This window comes from Chrysemys picta, chromosome 8 (genome assembly GCF_011386835.1).
Source record: "Chrysemys picta bellii isolate R12L10 chromosome 8, ASM1138683v2, whole genome shotgun sequence".
Taxonomy (NCBI): Eukaryota; Metazoa; Chordata; order Testudines; family Emydidae; genus Chrysemys; species Chrysemys picta.
Genome location: NC_088798.1, coordinates 21,690,435 through 21,709,995, shown reverse-complemented (window position 1 = coordinate 21,709,995; position 19,561 = coordinate 21,690,435). Strand labels below are relative to the sequence as shown.

Here is a 19,561-nt window from a genome sequence, read left to right as displayed (position 1 = left end):
AAGGTGAAGAGGGTGAGGTGATATTAAGTGGCTGCATAGCAGAAACTGCAGCATATAGCACAGCTGGAGGCAGAAACAGAACTATTAGAACTCAAGCAGCACAGGCTGGAGGTGAAAAGACAGAGCCGAGGAGTATACTTGCGGAGCTGCAGCTGCCACTGGGGAGGCAATTAGTACAATGTTGCAGAAAGCAGACCTGATCTTTTTAGTGTTTGTTGTTAAGGGTGAAAAGAGCTTTTCATGCATACATGTCAAGAAACCTGCTGAACAAAATATACCTTACCACCTTAGTTCATTACCCTAAAGAAATATAGAGCTGTTTACAGGAAGAAAATATCACCAGCAAAAAGAAAAGAACATTCTTTCGGAAAAATGATCTTGCAATTCCATAACGTAAAACTTGGCCATATAGAGAAAAAATGTACTGAAACGCTAAAACAGAACAAATAAGAAAAGCATATGAGCCAGCACCTTTCTATCACAGCTGAAAACGGCCAAAGAGCACCATGAGAGTGGCAGCTGCTTATACCAGGTGTGAATTTGACCCCGTGTGTTTAACCCCTTGTCAAACACATTAAAACCTTTTCTAAGAACATGTGATTGGCCATCATTCCTGGGGTATTGAATCAGAGAAATGTAGGGATGGAAGGGACCTCGGGAGATCCTCTAATCCACACCCCCACCACTGTGCTTAGGCAGGTCCAAGTATATGTAGGCCATGCTTGACAGATGTTTGTCTAACCCAGTGGGTCTCAAACTTTTTTACTGGCGACCTCTTTCACACAGCAAGCCTCTGCGTGTGACCCCCCTAATAAATTAAACACTTTTTTATATATTTGACACTATTATAGATGCTGGAGGCAAGTGGGGTTTGGGGTGGAGGTTGACAGCTCGCAAGCCCCCATGTAATAACCTCACGATCCCCTGAGGGGTCCAGTTTGAGAACCCCTGGTCTAACCTGTTCTTAAAAACCTCCAATGATGGGATTTCACAACCTCCCCTGAAAACCTATTCCAGTACTTAACTATCCTTATAATTAGAAAGTTTTTCCTGATATCTAACCTAAATGTCCCTTGCTGCAGATTAAGCCAATTGATTCGTGTCCTAAATTCAGTAGACATGGAGAACAATTGATCACAATCCTCTTTTAACAGTTGTTAGAGGGCTTTCCCTTCAGCTCCTCCCCTGGTTCTTGTCATGCAGACAGAAAGCGGAAGACCAGAAGTCTGAAGTGCAGGCAATGCGATGTTTATTGCGGTTAGTTCCAAACAAGCATATCCAGAGCTCTACACACCAGCAGAGTCTGTTTCCCAGTGTTCCGTTCCCAGCTCTGATGCTGCAGAGCATTTATCCCATGTCTCTCTTCCCAGCTCTGATGCTGCAGAGCCTTGCCTGTGTTGCCGTTCCCCATTTTCATTTCCCATTCCCTATTCTCACCTCCTCCTTCTTAGCAGGCCCAAATATACCTGCAATGCACTCCCACAGTCCCACCCCTTTTGTGTCCCATGGGAGGGGTGAGGAATGAGGTTGTGCTATGGTCAGGGACAGGCATTTCTTTTGGTCTTTTTGTGTTTTATACCTTCCTCCCAATCCCTCTTTGCCTCTCCCAACTGGTTGCTTGACCTTGCCTTGAGATTTGAGGCAATCTTAAAGTGTGCTCATATATTACACTCCCATGATGCCCTGTAACACTTTAACTGCTCTTATCTGTTCCCATTGTACTAACAAATCCATCTGGCTAGGGAGAAGCAACACACACAATGTCTTTTGTTCTTTGTTCACACATCTTAGTATAAGATATGAGTATCAAAAGTCAAACCCAAAATTCTATCTCAGGGTGACAAACAGGCTTATATGCTAACACTAGTCCTTAATGTGGACGCAGACTGTTATCAGCTCCCCCCCCTCCTTAGTCATTTTTTCTCAAGACTAAACATGCCCAGTTTTCTAAACCTTTTGTCATTTTTGTTGCTCTCCTCTGGACCCTCTCCAACTTGTCTACATCTTTCTTTACACGTGGCACCCAAAACAGGACATAATACTCCAGCTGAGGCTAAACAGTTATCTCTCATGTCTTGTATATGACACTCCGACTAGTATATCCCAGAATGGTGTTAGCCTTTTGTTGGCTCATATCCAGTTTGTGATCCACTGTAACCCCCAGGCCGTATTTGATTTTACTTTCCTAAGTGTAGCACTTTATGCTTGTCTTTACTGAATTTCATCTTGTTGATTTCAGAACAGTTCTCCAGTATGTCAAGGTCATTTTGAATCCTAATTCTGTCCTCCAAAGTGCTACAAACCCCTTCAAGCTTGGTGTCATTCGCAAATTTTATAAGCATACTTTCCATTCCATTAGGTAACTCATTAATGAAAATATTGACCAGACCTAGGACAGACCCCTGTGGAACCCCACTAGATACCTCCTCCCGCTTTTACAGAGAACCACTGATAACGACTCTTTGAGTATGGTTTTTCAATCATTTGTTTACTCACTTTATAGTAATTTAATCTAGAGAACATTTCCCTAATTTGTGTATGAGACTGTTATGCTGGACTGTGTCAGAAACTTAACTAAAATCAAGATAAATCAGATCTGCTGATTCGCTCCTATCCACTAGGCCAGTAACTATGTCAAAGAAGGAAATTAGGTTGGTTTGGTCTGGACAAATCCATGCATGGATATTCCTTATAACCCTATTATCTTGTAGGCACCTATAAACTGATTGTTTAATAATTTGTTCCAGTATCTTTCTAGGTATTGAAGTTAGACTGATTGGTCTGTTATTTTTCAGGGTCCTCTTTGTTCCCTGTGTTAAAGATAGGTACTATGTTTGCCCTTCTCCAGTCCTCTGGAACCTCACCTGTCCTTCATGAATTCTTTGTGACAATTGCTAATGATTCCAAAGTTGCTTCAGCTAGTTCCTTTAGTACCCTAGGGAGAATTTTGTCAGGTCCTGCTGTCTTGAATACATCTAACTTATCTAAATATTTTTTTACCCACTCTGTTCCTATGCTGGCTTCTGTTCTTTCCCCTTGTCATTAATACTGAGTTAAGTATCTGTCAAAATTAAGTATTTTAGTGAAGACTGAAGCAAAATAGGTATTAAACACCTCAGCCTTCATTATGTCACCCATTATTAGCTCTCATTCCCCGCTAAGTAGTGTACTTACATTTTCCTTCAATGTTTCTCTTTCTCCTAATGTATTTACAGAATCTCTTATTATTACCTTTTGTGTCCCTTGCTTGGTGTAACTTATATTTTGTACCTTAGCCTTTCTGATTTTGTCCGTTCATGCTTGTGCTATTCTTTTATACGCATCCTTAGCAATTTGTCCATGTTTACATTTCCTTTCACCCAAGTTGCCTGCCACTTTCAGATTCACAACCCATTCTTCCCTGATAGCCAAAATAATACATAAAATGGCTTCCGCCTATATACTTTCTCCACCTTCTGAAACAAGAAGTTACCCTCTACTTATTCCATTATTGGATATTTTGTGGGTTTTGCCGTATTAATTTTCCAACAGCTATCTGGATATGTGTCACTCTAAAAAACTCTGTATTGGAGATGCTATTCCTGCATTTCTGGTTTAAACTATGGATATTTCTTATTCAAAAAAGACTGCCTTAACTTTAGATAAGAGATGAGCAAATGTGGTAATGAATAATATACTCAATTCAAGCCTTAAGCACTGCATTGTTAATATCAGTCCATTCACATATTGTCTCCTGCAAAGGCCCTTACAGTTTACACTCCCTCCCTCCTACCCAAATACTGATTTCCGTACAGTTATTGGTTGACATTTTGAAAGCTGCTAATTTTAAAGAGGTATTTTGTGGCTAATTCCCCATTCCAATTTAAAACTCCCAAATTTTTATGATCTTTATTGACTTATTTTTCATCTCCACAATGTCCCTTGAATCCTGGGCCAGATCATGATGTCCCTTGCATGGCCATACAGGAAAGGGGGCACACAAGAACCATTCTCCTCTTACACTGCTGCTCAAGCTCCACCTTCTTAGTAGTAGCCCCTGAATTTTGGGCAGTACAGAGACTGCTCACTCTGGGAGCAACTAGCCTACAAAGGATAGGAAGACAGTGGTCGACTGCCTCCCACCTCATACCTACACCAGTCTGTAGAGATGGGTTGACATATTGGGCAAATACTCTGCATCCACTGAATTGCTTTGTGCACAGTGTGCAACCCCAGGAGAAGTTATGCATGTACAGTATCCCTGGCACTCCTCCTAGGATAAGGGATTTCATACTACATCCTACACTGAACTGTGGCATAAATGACACAACTAGCCCTTTATATCTAGCTGTAAAAGTATAGAGTATTTATTGGGGGTGGTTTGTAGTCTTGCCAATCCACCTCTTGCTGTAATCCTTTAAAGCTACAACTCCAAATAATTAAGGATGTGTTAATATATTCTAACATTCAAGTCTCTCAGTCAATTAAAATTTTGTATGAAAATAAGCAGGAACACTACCTACCCTATTATTCAAGGAATTGCATTTACCCTTAGGAAATTATACAAGTAAACACTCTAGCCAAATTATTAAATGGAATGATATTAGATAGACTTTACTCCATCAGCCCACACTTGTTTCTTAGTTAAAAGGGTGTACAGTTACTCAGGAAATCTTTTTTCTCACAGCTTTATTGTTTTTCCGAATTATCTTGTAAATTAGGACACTGTTCCTTGCTGTAGTCTCATAAAGCAGTGCTCTATGTACTATATACTGAAATGTAAGTACAATATTTTTATAATCATATGGTAAAAATGAGAAAGTAAGCAATTTGTCAGTAAGTGTGCTGTGACACTTTTGTATTTTTATGTTTTATTTTGTGAGCAAGTAGTTTTTAAGTGAGGTGAAACTTGGGGTACACAAGACAAATCAGAGTCCTAACAGAAGTACAGAAGAGTCCAGACAGTAGTCTGGAAAGGTTGAGAGCCACTGTCATAAAGGATTACTGAAACTACGGAATTCAACCTCCTTCCACAGAGGCTTCCTCTCAAATCCAAGGTTCTCTACACTCATCCATCTTCATTTAGTTGAAACTGTATGCTTTATCACAGTGATATCCAACCCCCCAACTCAATTAGTAGCAGGGCCGGCCCTTCCATTAGGTGACCCTAGGCAGTTGCCTAGGGCAGCAGGATTTGCGGGGTGGCATTTTGCTGCCCTCGGCGGAAATTTGGCATTGGGGGGTCCTTCCGCTCCGGATCTTCAGCGGAAATTTGGGGTCGGGTCCTTCACTCGCTCCGGGACCTGCCGCCAAAGTGCACCGAAGACCCCAGGCCCCTGAATGCTCAGAGGAGGAGTGCTGCCGCCTAGGGCGGCAAAAACCCTGGTGCCGCTCCTGATTAGTATCAGAGTAGCAGCCGTGTTAGTCTGTATCCACAAAAAGAAGAACAGGAGTACTTGTGGCACCTTAGAGACTAACAAATGTATTAGAGCATAAGGTTTCGTGGACTACAGCCCACTTCCTCGGATGCAATCCGAAGAAGGGCTGTAGTCCACGAAAGCTTATGCTCTAATACATTTGTTAGTCTCTAAGGTGCCACAAGTACTCCTGTTCTTCTTTTTCCTGATTAGTAGTCATGCTTGTAGTGCATGCAGCTCTGAGTTCTGAGGTAAACTCACTTTCTTTCACCCCTGGATGTTTGCAGGCACAAGTGAGGCAGTCCCTCACACAACTTAGATGGTGAAGTTAATTCAGCATGTGAACCAAGTGCAAGGGTTTTGAAACATGCAGATCCACTAATAGCTTTTTCACTTCACTTACAGTGTTTATATACATGACAGTAAATATTACTCAATTGTTTCCAGCATTGTATTGTGATACTCAGAAAATAGGAAAAATAAACAAATGCATTTGTCTTGATTGCATGAGATTTAATCCTTATTCCCTTGTAGTACATATGTTTGTTTTTTTCAGTGAAAGACCATTTATTATTAAATACGTTGTTTTGTAGCAAAGGCACAATTTTCTATTTATAGATATCAGTACAATGAAAAGTACAATTTAGTATTGGCGAATATTTGATTAGCTGTAAGAACACTGAATTCGGCTACATATTTTGCAGATTAGATTTAAATATAAGTTTGTGATGTCTTCACAAATTGTTGAACAGCATAACCAAATAATTTGAATAAAATACTAGGGGTCTAATCCTGCAATCCCTATACAAGCAAAGGGTTCATTGACTTAAATAGGTAGGGTCTGCCTACGTAGAAATTGCAGCAATTTTTCAGCCCCAGAGCCTGAGTCCCGCAAGCCCAAGTCAGCTGCAGGGTTTTTATCCCTGTGTAGACATAGACCCTGAGTCCACTTCCGTCCCATTCACCCTTATGGGGATGTCTAGCATTGCAGATTTTCTTTATTGAGATTGAGCCCCTCAGGTCCAGATTTTTGCACTCCATATAGGAGCAATCTCAGGACCGGTGCCCAGGGCGTCCACATGCAAAATACGCATCTTGGTATTTACTGTTACCACCAGGCCCTCCTCTTGGTACTCAGAAGGTCCCTTCTGCCTGGCATCCCCCTAGTTTGGGAACTGGTGATATTCACTTCTTAAATTCCAGTGGGCTGGCAGTCTCTCAGACTGGGCTATGGGTCAATGGCTCTGGCCTTTTGTTTCAGGGTATCCATGGACCAATAACTGTAGGTATAAATCAGGTACTTAGCAGTCCAATAATCGCAGGTGCAATTTGTACCCTCAGATAAAATAAAGGAAGGGGAACTAAAAAGGTAAACAAACTCTTGCCTGCTAAATGCATCTGGAAGAAGGTTTGCTGTACTCAGAAAGTTGAATGTCTGTAAATGAAAAATGACCAGACTAAAATTATTATTAGGGTGTAATTAAAGCCAAATTATATATTTACAGTTTACATTGTGGTCCTGCTCATGTAAAGTGGTGCAGTCTATTTTACAAAACCTCAACTTTGCTTCTGTGCAACAACCAAATTATCTTAATGGGTGTTTAAATGACAGACAAGATGAATGCCTTCCCCCTGAGTCATTTTCTGATAAAGAGACATCGCTTAGCTGCAAGATGACAAACTATATGTTCAAAGTGACAAATCATTTAATTAAAATTTACAAGCGGTTAATAACTGTTTGACCCAAATGGAGGCAGTTATCATGAATCAATTTCAGAGGAGGAACAACGCTTTTCAGAAAAATCGATCGCTAGTAGCTACAGTACCTGGACATACTCTGCATATCTCACAGTCTATTTTTTTTAAGAGTCCTCTCAGCTGTTTGTAGTATAGTCTACTTTAGAAATGATTTCAATCAAGTTGAAAAGTAGTAACAATTTTACTTAGGCAGTGTTTGAACTCTCTCTAGTTTCATGAATATTTAATATCACGTAGAGTGTTCAAGAAAAATGCTCTTGTATCTTAAGAGCAAATAGCTCAAATTTTGATGAGTTATGTTTTTATTGCATATACAGGCCAGTGGAAATTACAATCATCTTTCATGAAAAGGCTGGGTAGTTTTTATTATAGGAGAATAAGGGTGGCCATTGCATTTACTAACCAATATAGTAAATGTAAAATTGCCAGGATAACATGCTTTATTATTTATGCTGCCAAGCACATAATGTGCTGGTAGTTTCATAAAAATATATATTAGAGGAATTTCACATGCCAGCAAGCTGTAGATCTGTTTTATGTGTGTGACTTATCCAATGTCCTTCTATTTGAGTTGTCCCCCATAACAATGCATGATTAAGCAGTATTGACATACAAAACAAGCTGGTGAAGTAATGCAGATCTAGTCAGTTACATTTGAAGACTGCACTATGTTTTAAATGTCCCGTCATTTTGATTTTGCTATTTATTTCGTTCACTGCTATTTTTTTCGCAACGAGAGCACTAACAATGATGAATTTATTTAATATTAATGTGGTTCACCAGCAGTGTACACAGTACTTTCACAAATTACAGCATTTTAATAGTTTAATGAAAACATTTTTAGCAACTTATGCTGTATGTGAAAGTAACATAGAAAAAGCGAGTAATCAAATATTTAAGAACGTCAGCTAAATTTATTCTTGAACAAGATGAATGAAACTTAGATCTATAGAAAGTACCTGTCTGCTGTCATATTGGAAGAATTGTTTTAAGATTGTAATCTGCGTTAGCAAAATTCTGTGCGAAAGTTCCTTTTATATGCAGAATCACCAAAAAAACAAGAAATCTGTTTAACTTAGTATCCTTTGTTGAATCCAGAAGAGTAATGTTTGAACAGGCCAGGAACTGCAAAGTTTAATGTAAAAGATTATCATTCACAGTATACTATATGACTCTGCTTGAATGCTGTAGAACTAACAAAATGTTCCTGATATATTGGAGAACTATCAAAGGTTGCCACTGAATACATAGATTTAATATGCTGTTTAATTCAAGAGCTGTTTTACAATGTCACGCTCCATTTTGAGAAGTGATTCAAACCAATCTTTTAAAATATAGAAAGAATGTTTTTAAAGGTCAAAAGCACAAACATTTTACATGTTAACTATTAATAAATCCATCTCTTGTAAAAATTAGCAGTTCAGCTAATGCCTGTAAAGCTATTTACAATATTTTAGAGTAACACTCAACCCCTAATTATCTATAGTAAGTCATAAATAATTGTCAGAGATGCACATGAAACAAAAATTCTATCAAATTAGAATAATTAGTTCCCAAGTTAAAATTTCATCTCACATTAAAATGCTTTTTCTTCTCTCCAACATAACACTAACAATCATTGTCATTAAAGCACGGTGGTAGAAGCACTACGGTATTCTGTCACAAGTATATGCATAAATATCTAATTGCACGTGCAATGCATATGATACTTGAAATACACCTAATAGCTATTTTTGCAACATAACACTTTTGCATTAGGCAAATTTATGAGAACAGAACTCTAGTAGATGGCTCAAAGTCACGCCATTCCTTATGAAAATATGTAAATGGGGGTATTAATCATGGATTATTTTTCCTGTTGTAGAATGTTGAATAGGGCAATGGCACTGTTACTGGACTTTATTGAAGGGACTTACTAGACCTTATGTACTTTTGGGCCAATTATGAGAATTCAGTTCCTGTAGACTTGTACTCTAGAGCTGTAGAAATCAGATATGGGGGAAAAACTGTAAGGACGTGATGACCACTCCCATGCCAAATTCAGGATTGTTTGCAACAACGTATTTTCATTTTGAATAACTCTTTTCATATTAATCCTACATTTTTGCTTAATTTCATACTGTCATTTTAAACTTCTTTGTAAAAACCCTTAATAATTCCTCTCTAGTCTTGGTTTCTTCACCCTTTGAGTATTGAGCTCACACTTGATTGTCATCTAGATTAGTGTAATAGGTTGGCTGGCCCGTTCAGGGTGGTTGGGCTCACCCACATCTCATCCTGATCATCTGGGTGATTTCTTTAAAAGGCTGAAGGGAGCTCAGGAGAGCTGCCAGAGGGAGGGTATCTTTTGTGGCTGATCCAGAAGAGAAAGGGCAGCTGGAGAGAAGGAAGGGCCTGAGGCAGGTGCTGGGGAACATCAAACCCCAGCCAGGCAGAAGGGGGAAGGATATAGCCAGTAATATTCCAGCTAGGTAGGGCTGGGAGTGTCAGGCAAGTCAGAACCCTGCCTGGGAAGCTGCAGGGAACAAGTCTGGTTCCTGCAAGGAATAAAGGGACTGCATTGAACTCAGCTCCAGGAAGGAGGTCTGGGGTTTCCTGATTCAGGGAGAGGGAGACGCTGAATTGGGGTTGGGGTCTGCAGTGTCAATGTGTGTGTGGACTAAATAAAGTGAATCCCTATGCAGCAGGGGAGTGTTTTAAAGTGCTAAGGATGGGTGGAGTTTTTGAAGAGCCCTGTGACAGTGCAGATGAGGGTAGCCAACCTACTGGTCCATATTAGGCCACAAGCAGGTGTCCCAAGTCACCTGATTTGCACAACAAGCGATATTATTATTAGGGATAATAATCAGGGATTGGTTCCTTGTTGTGCTAGGCATTGTGCACCTACAAGTAAGTCCCTGCCTGAATGGCTTATATTCTAAATAGACAGTACAGGAAACAGTGATGGAAGATACAAAATATGGTAGTTATTATTGTTTTGTTCACTACTTTCCCCCAAACCATTACCCTACCCCCACTCCCTCTTTCTTCTAAACACGTGCCCCAGTCCACCTGCACCACCATTGCTGATCCCAACCTCCTTTACCTAGAGACATAGCACTCTTTCCTAGTCAAAATCAAAGATCTCTGAAAGTGCAAATGCTGTTCCTCCCCTGCCTGCCCCACTACAGCAGCTTCAGCTGCAACCAGACTGACATCCTGCCCTGCCCTGCCTCTCAGGGTTTTGTCCTCAATCCTGGGAGATACAGATTGTGCCCCCAGAGTCAAAGGTGAGCCCATGTGCTGAAGGAACCCTAAGCAGATGGTACCTAGATGGTACGTTCTAAAACTGGTTGAGACTGTAAATTGTAGGGGTGAAATCCTGACCCCACAGAAATAACTGCGATTGACTCCCAAAGAATATGCATTTGGACAGTTTTCTGTTTCTGCGTAAATAAATGTTTATCATCAATATGTCACATGCAGGCAACTAGTGAGAGAGTGATTGCACATCAGTCTATAGGCGAGTGCGGTGTATGAGACTCAGGTTCAAGTCCCTGCTTCTCTGCCTGATTCAGACCAGAGTTTTTCAGCCCAGGTCACTCCCACTTTGCAGCCTAAAACCCTAGCTACCCAGTTATTGTCTCTTTCCATCTGCTTCCTGATAAACGTTTTGTGGAAACTGGTACATTTCAGCTTTAATGAAATGTTCTGACCAGCTCTAATTGAAAATTGTGGATATTATGTCAACGTGTCACACATAGTAGCACTGATATATCTAAGTTCATGAGTTCAAGTCCCACTCCAACATTAAGGGTCTGACTCAGTACTAACAGTGCAGTTGAATATTATAAGACTGCTACATTGTTAAAGGAACCTTCCTCTGGACAAGTTACTTAACTGTGGTCCCTTGACAGCTATCATGGTTAAATTTAAGGATCACATGGTGCTTATCAGTATAATTAGGGGTTATCCAGAGGGCTATGGCCAATATTCCCTCTCTTCATAAGAACAGGTTCTAATATCAAAGGCAGTTTTATGTCAGCTATTCTGAAGTGCATGATGGCTGATTCATTTTCCTATTATCACTGCACTGCTATCTGTGCAAGGAGTTCTGAGATCCCTTGAATATGAAAGATGCTATATAAAACCCAATTTTATTCCATTCTTTCTCAGTAATTTGCCTTATAAATACTTTCTGTGATTATGAAATATTGTTTGGCAGTAGAAATTAAACTCAAGTGATGTTAGGACTGCACTATTTTATCCTGTTAGACATCAAAATCATCTGTCTTCTAGTACTGCTTCATTTATCCTATTAAATGCATAATCATGATTCATTTTTTATTGTTCAATAGAAATTTTCATGTTCAATATGATCAAATTTATCTGTGTCCAATAATGATCTGCATTTCCAAGTTGCTTTACAGGTATGCCCCATGACAGATCATATAGGAGAGATGTTTTAAATACTTTTTGTTTTAACACAAAGTATCTGTAACATCTGAAAGATTAGAGGAAACTAAATTGTTTTAACACCTCTGTACTAAGATTTTATGATATCCAAAGCCATTTGCTTGAGGTAAGAATACATGCTAGACAGCAACGGGTGAGGAATCCATTATTTACAGTGATTATCTAAATTGCGTCAGTTCCTGCTAGGGCTGTTAAAAGTCTGTCAAAATCATCATTGTTCATTTTTCATGAGGGTTCTGACTGTTGTAAAAAGAATAATTATAGAGTAATAAAAAATGTGTACAAACATGGTGGTCTCCATCAAAAAGTCAACATTCACCAACTGTTATAGCTGAGTGGTAGCCGACTTAGTCTGTATCAGCAAAAAGAACGAGGAGTACTTGTGGCACCTTAGAGACTAACAAATTTATTTGGGCATAAGCTTTTGTGGGATTCATCAGATGCATGCAGTGGAAAATATACTAGGAAGATATATATACACAGAGAACATGAAAAAATGGGTGTTACCATACCAACTATAACAACACTTATCAATTAAGGTGGGCTATTATCAGCAGGAGTAAAAAAAATTTTGTAGTGATAATCAGGATAGCTCTGAAGGACGATCCTTCACTCTCACACATCTTGGAAGACAGGCCAGTCACCGCTTACATACAGTCCCCCAACCTGAAGCAAATACTCACCAGCAACCACACAACAAAAACACTAACCCAGGAACCTATCCTTGCAACAAAGCCAGTTGCCAACTCTGTCCACATATCTATTCAAGGGACCCCATCATAAGACCTAATCACACCAGCCACACCATCAGAGGCTCGTTCACCTGCACAACTACCAATGTGATATATGCCATCATGTGCCAGCAATGCCTTTCTGCCATGTACATTGGCCAAACCGGACAATAAAGAGAATAAATGGATACAAATCAGACGTCAAGAATTATAATATTAAAAAACCAGTCGGAGAAAACTTCATCCTCCCTGGTCACTCTATTACAGACCTAAAAGTCACAATTCTCCAACAAAAAAACTTCAGAAACAGACTCCAACTGCAGAAGTTGGAGAAACTGCAGAATTGGAATTAATTTGCAAACTGGACACCATTAAATTAGGCTTGAATAAAGACTGGGCGTGGGTGGATTATTACACAAAGTAAAAACTATTTCCCCATGCTAATTTTCCCCCTACTGTTACTCACACCTTCTTGTCAACTGTTGGAAATGGGCCATCCTGATTATCACTACAAAAGTTTTTTCTCTCCTGCTGATAATATCCCACCTTTAATTGATTAGTCTCGTTATAGCTGGTCTGACAACACCCATTTTTTCATGTTTTCTGTGTATATATGTTTTCCTAGTGTATTTTCCACTGCATGCATCCGATGAAGTGGGTTTTAGCCCACAAAAGCTTATGCCCAAATAAATTTGCTGGTCTCTAAGGTGCCACAAGTACTCCTCATTCTTTTTGTTATATCTGAGACATTACAGTAAGTACCCAGGTTTGGACTAAACAATAACTGGAGCACCTTAGAAACCACAATGTGGTAATTGTTGGTAAATGTTGACTTTTTAATGGCAGCTACTGTGTTAAGATTTAAAATGTAACTAAAGTTCATAAACAAGTAACTGCTATTAAATAAAACTTGTACTATACTTTTTCACTGTGAAAGCAGTAGCATATAATATATGAATATTCAAATACACATTGACATGATTCCTTCAAAACTACTGCAGTCTATCTTATGGGTTCAATGAGTCAATAATCCACTGAATAAGGGTCCTTAAAAGTATGCATTGACACCTCCTTTGGAGCCATTACTAACTATTGTGTCAATGAGCTGCAGATTTTGAACATCTTAAATAGTATACGCAGTTACACTGAAGACCATAACAATTCCTTTTTCATGATCCATGACTAATGGGTCACTAGGAGATCTTTGAACTGTTGCTTTTAATCTACTATGCTACAATGCATGGAAAATGCATCAAGGTATATAAAGGCTCAGTGCAATTAGATGCACTTCAAAGCATCATCAAAGCACCTTCAAATTCTATATCTCACACACTTACATGCAGTTTGTAATATTTCTAAAGAACTCATTGGAATTTCAATGAAAGAGCCATAATGATTCCATTGTATGTAGACCTGATGAGGTTTCTGTCACAGTGTGTCATATACCATCTCAATTACACACTTGGGGTTTTTTTTGATAAACCAAGTAAATTGAGCATAAAAATAACATTAAAAGAATGTGAAGGTTCTGATTTAACTTTTCAGAAGCAAAGAAAGCCAAAATAAGGGTTCTCATTCTCAAGCTATTGTGACTAATTTTTAGAATATTTTCCACATACCCGCTGTGTAGCAAGGATCATTCAATTGACAACATCTGCTCTTCAACAACATGCACATCATCCTCTTCATTATGGAGGTTTCCCAACTAATTTAGCAAAATTTAACCAGTCTGCTTGAGATTTCACACATGGTCATTTGACTCAGTACTATTTTTTTCTTAAGTGCATAGTATAGTGGACAAATTGTTCATCGTTTATAAATTTGAAAAATGAAGGATTTTGACTTATCCATAATAGTCCTCAGTGTTTTACTGTACACACTCAAATTGACTTTACTTTGTTGGCCTTGGCAAGGACTAGTATTCTTGATTGTTTTGGAAAGTTAGTTAGATTTTGGGAGTTATTAGAGTAGATTAATATGAACCTCAGAAGCCCTGAATGTGGTTGAATGTAGGCCTGATAATTGTGTAATCATCCCATGCTGAATTTGTGTCTGCCATAAGCAAATTAGAGTGCTGGGCTTGCTATAAAGAATAATTGCTTGTATGTATAAAAAAATAACTGTAGAATATCAGTAGAAATCAAATATTGTATTTTTAAACCATCATAATTTTTGTAGCTTGAGGAATGTATAGGTGGGTGTGAATACAATGGCATTTTTAAGGTTTTTAAAGATAGCTTAAGTTTGTGTTTTCGTGCTTTCCAGTGTTTGGTTTTGTGATTTTGTACTCAGTTCATCTTTAACACATTTTCTATTCTGGAGATGACTGAAATGGTAAAGGGACAATAGACTTTTCTTTGCTCATAACTTGTGAATATCGCCTACACTGACCTAAGTTTACCTGTGTAAGAACTGCAGAACTTGGTCCTCACTAATATTTGCCACATAGGCACAAAATGGAAGAAAGTTTTTAGTGAATGCTTAATGGCTAAATCATTTGATGTTATTTCAAGGTCAAGCTTGATGAGAGCCAGAGAATGAGGTAAAATCAGCGAGTCTGACATTCATAGTGTGAGGTTGGATATATTTATTCCTATTTCTTTAAATATTAGGCTCTGTTTACCTGACTGCAGTGTTATTTGTTCTAGACAGCTTGAAATGGCAGTATAAAAAATGTGCTCTTGCAGCAAGAAGCACAACACTAGCAATCCAGGCAACCCATCAGGTTCAAAGTCTCACTACTCACTCTCAATGACATCTGTCTCCCTCGGGGGTCCAGATCTGGCCACCACACAGCCTCTGCACTGTGGAGTGTGGACATAACAGAAAAACTTAGGCTTAAAGGTTACATTCAGAATTTATCTTTGGTAATGGTCTGACTCCAGTCAAGAGAATAGGAATGGATTCAGGACCTCATGGGTAGACATTTGGAGTGTGTGTGGAGTGAAATGGGAGGAAGATTAAATCTAGAAGACAGACAAAGCCAGGCATGTGCAGTGAATAGCGGTGAATGGGAAGAACGTTGCCCATTCCACCCACACGCTATTTGAAAGCTCTATCTTCTGAGATACTTAACATTTTGAATTAGTATGGACAATCTCTGTTGTCTTTCTCAGGCCTCTCTACACACAGGTAAAGGACAAAAGACCCCCAATCTATACTCTGTTATGGCGCAACCAATAGCTGTCATATTTTGATTGTCTCAAGTGTTTTTATTACCCCTCCCCAAATCCCTGAGGTATTTCATTATGTTTTGAATCTGAACTCAATGACAACTTTTTTACACAGATATTTTAGGATACCTTAAAATCAATATCAGACTGAGCTATTACAATATGCAGTGGAAATGTTCATATATATATATAATGATAGTTACTGGTTGTGTAGTGATCTGAAGAATGCAAAATACCGTAATGAGAATAATTAGCAATGAGCTTATGTGTCTAGTAATTCTCCTCCAAAACTCTGAGTACTTGTGTAATCATCTCAGTAATGATACCTGACTAAAAGTTCTAAAGCAGGGGCTGTTCTTATTTTTGTGTATTGTTCAGTGGCAAACTCATTCTGGGCAGTAGTAGAATAGGAACTTAGCGTAGGTTACCTGTTCTCCTACACATTAAGGATTTCTTCGGAATATATTAGTGCAGCAGATTGGACCAATGGCTATACTGTAAGTTATGCTAAAATATTTACTGTTAATGATAGTGCTAACACTGAGTACAAAGAATAGCCATTTCCTGTTCTGGAAGCTTAGCAATTTCTCCTGCCCTGACATACTCGACATACTCGGATGCTATGCTAAGCACTCATGATAGACTGAAACCACAACATGCCATGTCAAGCCTTAATCTGCTTATATTGGAAATAGGAACTTAATCAGCGTAAATACATTAGTTTTGAATCTCTTCAGGTCACGGTGGTTTTGTGTGAAATGGAGATGAGAAAGACTTGTCGACATCCACCTCGCTTACCTTTTACTATAAATTCTATTGCTCCTTTAGTGGTTCACCTTCTGACTTCCTCTGCAACTGCTCCCTTTTGGAGAGGGACGAAACCCATTTTTTTAAAGCGACCAAAGCTTTTCAGCTATATTTCCTCAGACTGTCATCTCAGAATATACAAAAGTAGCATTTATCTCATTTTACCAAAGTAGAATAGTAGATGGACAACTTTTGTAATGATTTCCAATGCATTTGCGTCAACAGAGCAAGTGCTTCCTGGTTGGAAAACATACAGGGCCAAGTTTTAGCCAGTTATACCCATGCAACCATATTAACTTCAGTGTGGTTGCATGGGCATAAATAAGAGCAGAATTTGCCCCACAGTAGAAAATGGGACTTCTGGGATGTAACTTAGGATAGGATGAATCCAGCAACTAGATATTAGAGTCAGAGATATTGCTCTAAAATGCAGGCAGATTATAGTGAGTGATCTCTGGGTATGGATTTTGCCTGGCCCTGCATGGTGCACAAATGGAGAGGAGAGCACAAATAGCCTTCCCTCCTGCAATCCTGATCCTTGCAGTCCCGGAGAGTGGGAGAGAATGGAAAGACGAGCACAAAAAGCAAATGTTATTCAGGCCTAGTTTTCCCCAGTACCCTATGGGCCACTGTGTCTACCTTAGACACAGTAATTCTGGTATAGCCCACTGGAGCAGAGCCTCTCTGGTCCAATTCCTTCCAACTTGTGTCATGACTGAATGCCACAATCATGTCCACATCATTTGATTCAATATTTACTTAAGAGTTTTGACTGTCCTGTAAGTTTGAAGTCCTGTAAAATGACTTCACTGATGACTTCTTCTTACACTGTGATTAAACATAATAACATGATCATACTTTAATAAATAATCTATTATAAAATGATACCTTTGTTTGTATGTTGTTGAAATCCAAACAATTTACTTTCCATAGTAGTGTCTGGGATTGTAAATCTGTGTGACGTGGGCTTCTTTCATTGTAGTTAATTTTTTTATAGGAGTGATTCACAGTGGAGAAACATGGGAATAACAGTGGCATGGTCAGCTTGAAATGGTCCTTGGCATACTTAAAATATCCAAAGTATCACTTGGTCAAATGTTGTCATGGTCCGAGAGGCTTGTCTCTGTTTAATCAAAATCTCTATTCAGCTTTCCCATTTGAAAAGACTTGCTATCTATCTTGTCTCTATGTATATAAATTGAACAGTGAATTTTCCATCATTATGAGATTCAGATCTTCAGTGCTTAGCCTGGAGAATGGCTGTATTTGCATAAGACTAAACAAATTGGTGGTTTCACTGATTCAGATTTGTGTAAGTTTTTCAAGGTTGTTGTTTGAACAATCCTACTCTGGCCTTCAAGACAGGGATTGCAGTTTCTTTTTTTGACAAACTTTTCTCTGATTAAAACACTCATAAGTCTGTTGTGGTGCCCTCCAAGCTGATTACCTCTCCTGTCTCAAGTCATCGCTTTCTAATGTAGTCTTTTTATAGACTGTCGGACTGCTCCTCCAAAGTCATAGATCCTCAACTAACTTCAAGTATAACAATATTTAGAGATTTTTATCTGTAGGACTCGACCGAGACTTCAGAGTGCCATTATCTTAAAATCTTTTCTTTTAAAAAAACCACATTTTTACGGCCTAGACTTTTTCATCATCTTTCTTTTACCACTAAGCCTGACCTTGAGTTGGTTTCTCCCTTCCTCCTTAGTTTGTTTTACTTTCTGCGTATAAACTATTTCTTAAGGCTCCCCCCCCTTAATAAATCATTAACCTAAATATAATAAAATGTGATGCCTATTACCATCTTCCATACATAATCCATTTAACAGATTTATTCGTGCTTATTCAGGCACTCTGTAGAAGTCAATGTTTTTATCTGTAGGGTGTCAGTATTACAGTTTATAATTATTTTCAACAAATGGCTAATGCAGTGGTTGGAATTTTAAAATGTTGGTTAGCAGAGACAGTATTGTAGTTTTCCTAATCTCATGTATTAATTAGGAAGAGTGATATAATATGACTTTGTTCCCCTTTATTAACTACCAAGAGAGAGGATTGGATGTAATCCCATCTGTGCTGAGTGCACACTTAAATATTTTCACAACTATATAGATTTATAAAATGTTAAGATGATGTAGAAAAACCACTAAAGAAGAGTGAAAGCTTGATAAGTGTACACATGCTTAAAAGGTTCACACTGGGGCTTTGGGAAAGGTGAGCTTAGCTTGCAGAGGCATGGTCAAATAATTTGAAGGTGATATAGAACAGTTTTAGTACTGATACAAGAGGGACTTTCTTCCCCAAGGGGATCATTACATTTTATAAATGACTCCTGGGAAAGATACATGAAGCAGATATAATGGACAAAAGTAAGATAAGGACAGATTTTTACTTGGTGTCCAATAATATTAGGTATACCCACTGAATTTCAAAACTTTCCTTGTAAGTGGGTGGACCACTTCTGTCCAGTCTTCCATTTATTCATATCTGCTTCCCTGTAACTAAAGGGAACTTCTGGCGCAAATCTGTGATATTATTTTAATGTACTATGGGAGATTACTCAAGCCTGATAATGTATACTAAAGGCACAGTGTAATGCATGCACCCAAAACCAATTTCTAACTCACATTGCTGAGTGTAAATTTAAATAGTTTTCTCAGGTTGCAAGGCTGCTGGATGCAAGAATCAATGAGCATTAGCTATGTTTTGTGAAGCAAAGAAGAGAGAAATGCCTTCTGGGATAAGAGAGCAGTGACAGAGATGTATAAAAACTGTTAGGTGATTTCATATAGATAAAAAATGTCACTTTTTATGCTATGTCTCTGTTAACCACCTGCTTTGGTTGCTTTCCAAATAATAACTTTTAATCTTTTAGAAATCCAAAAGTGTCATAACTTTTTTGCCATATTATCATTGGTGCATGAGTTAGAGATACTGACACCCATCTATTATTATTGATTATTTGTATTACCAGAGTGCTTAGAAGCCCCACCCATGGACCCAGGACTCCACTATGCTAAGTGCTGTACAAGCACAGAACAAAAGATACTTAGATTGTAAGGCAAAGAGCTTGACACAGTGTTAGTCAGCCTGACAGGCAGTAGTTTCAACAGCCTAAATAATTGTCAAACTTGTTGTAGGCATTACAGAAAAGTTTTAAAGAAGATAATGAGGTAACATTGCAGATGTTTACGGGGAGCTCCTCCCAAGCGTGAGGGGCAGCATGGGAGAAAGCCGA

General features: G+C 38.7%; 1 protein-coding gene across 3 annotated transcripts in view; it reads left to right on the top strand.

The window, feature by feature from the left end:
* The window catches only part of NEGR1 (neuronal growth regulator 1), a 652,228-nt gene that overhangs the window by 569,247 nt on the left and 63,420 nt on the right, over window positions 1-19,561 (top strand). The window lies entirely within an intron of this gene.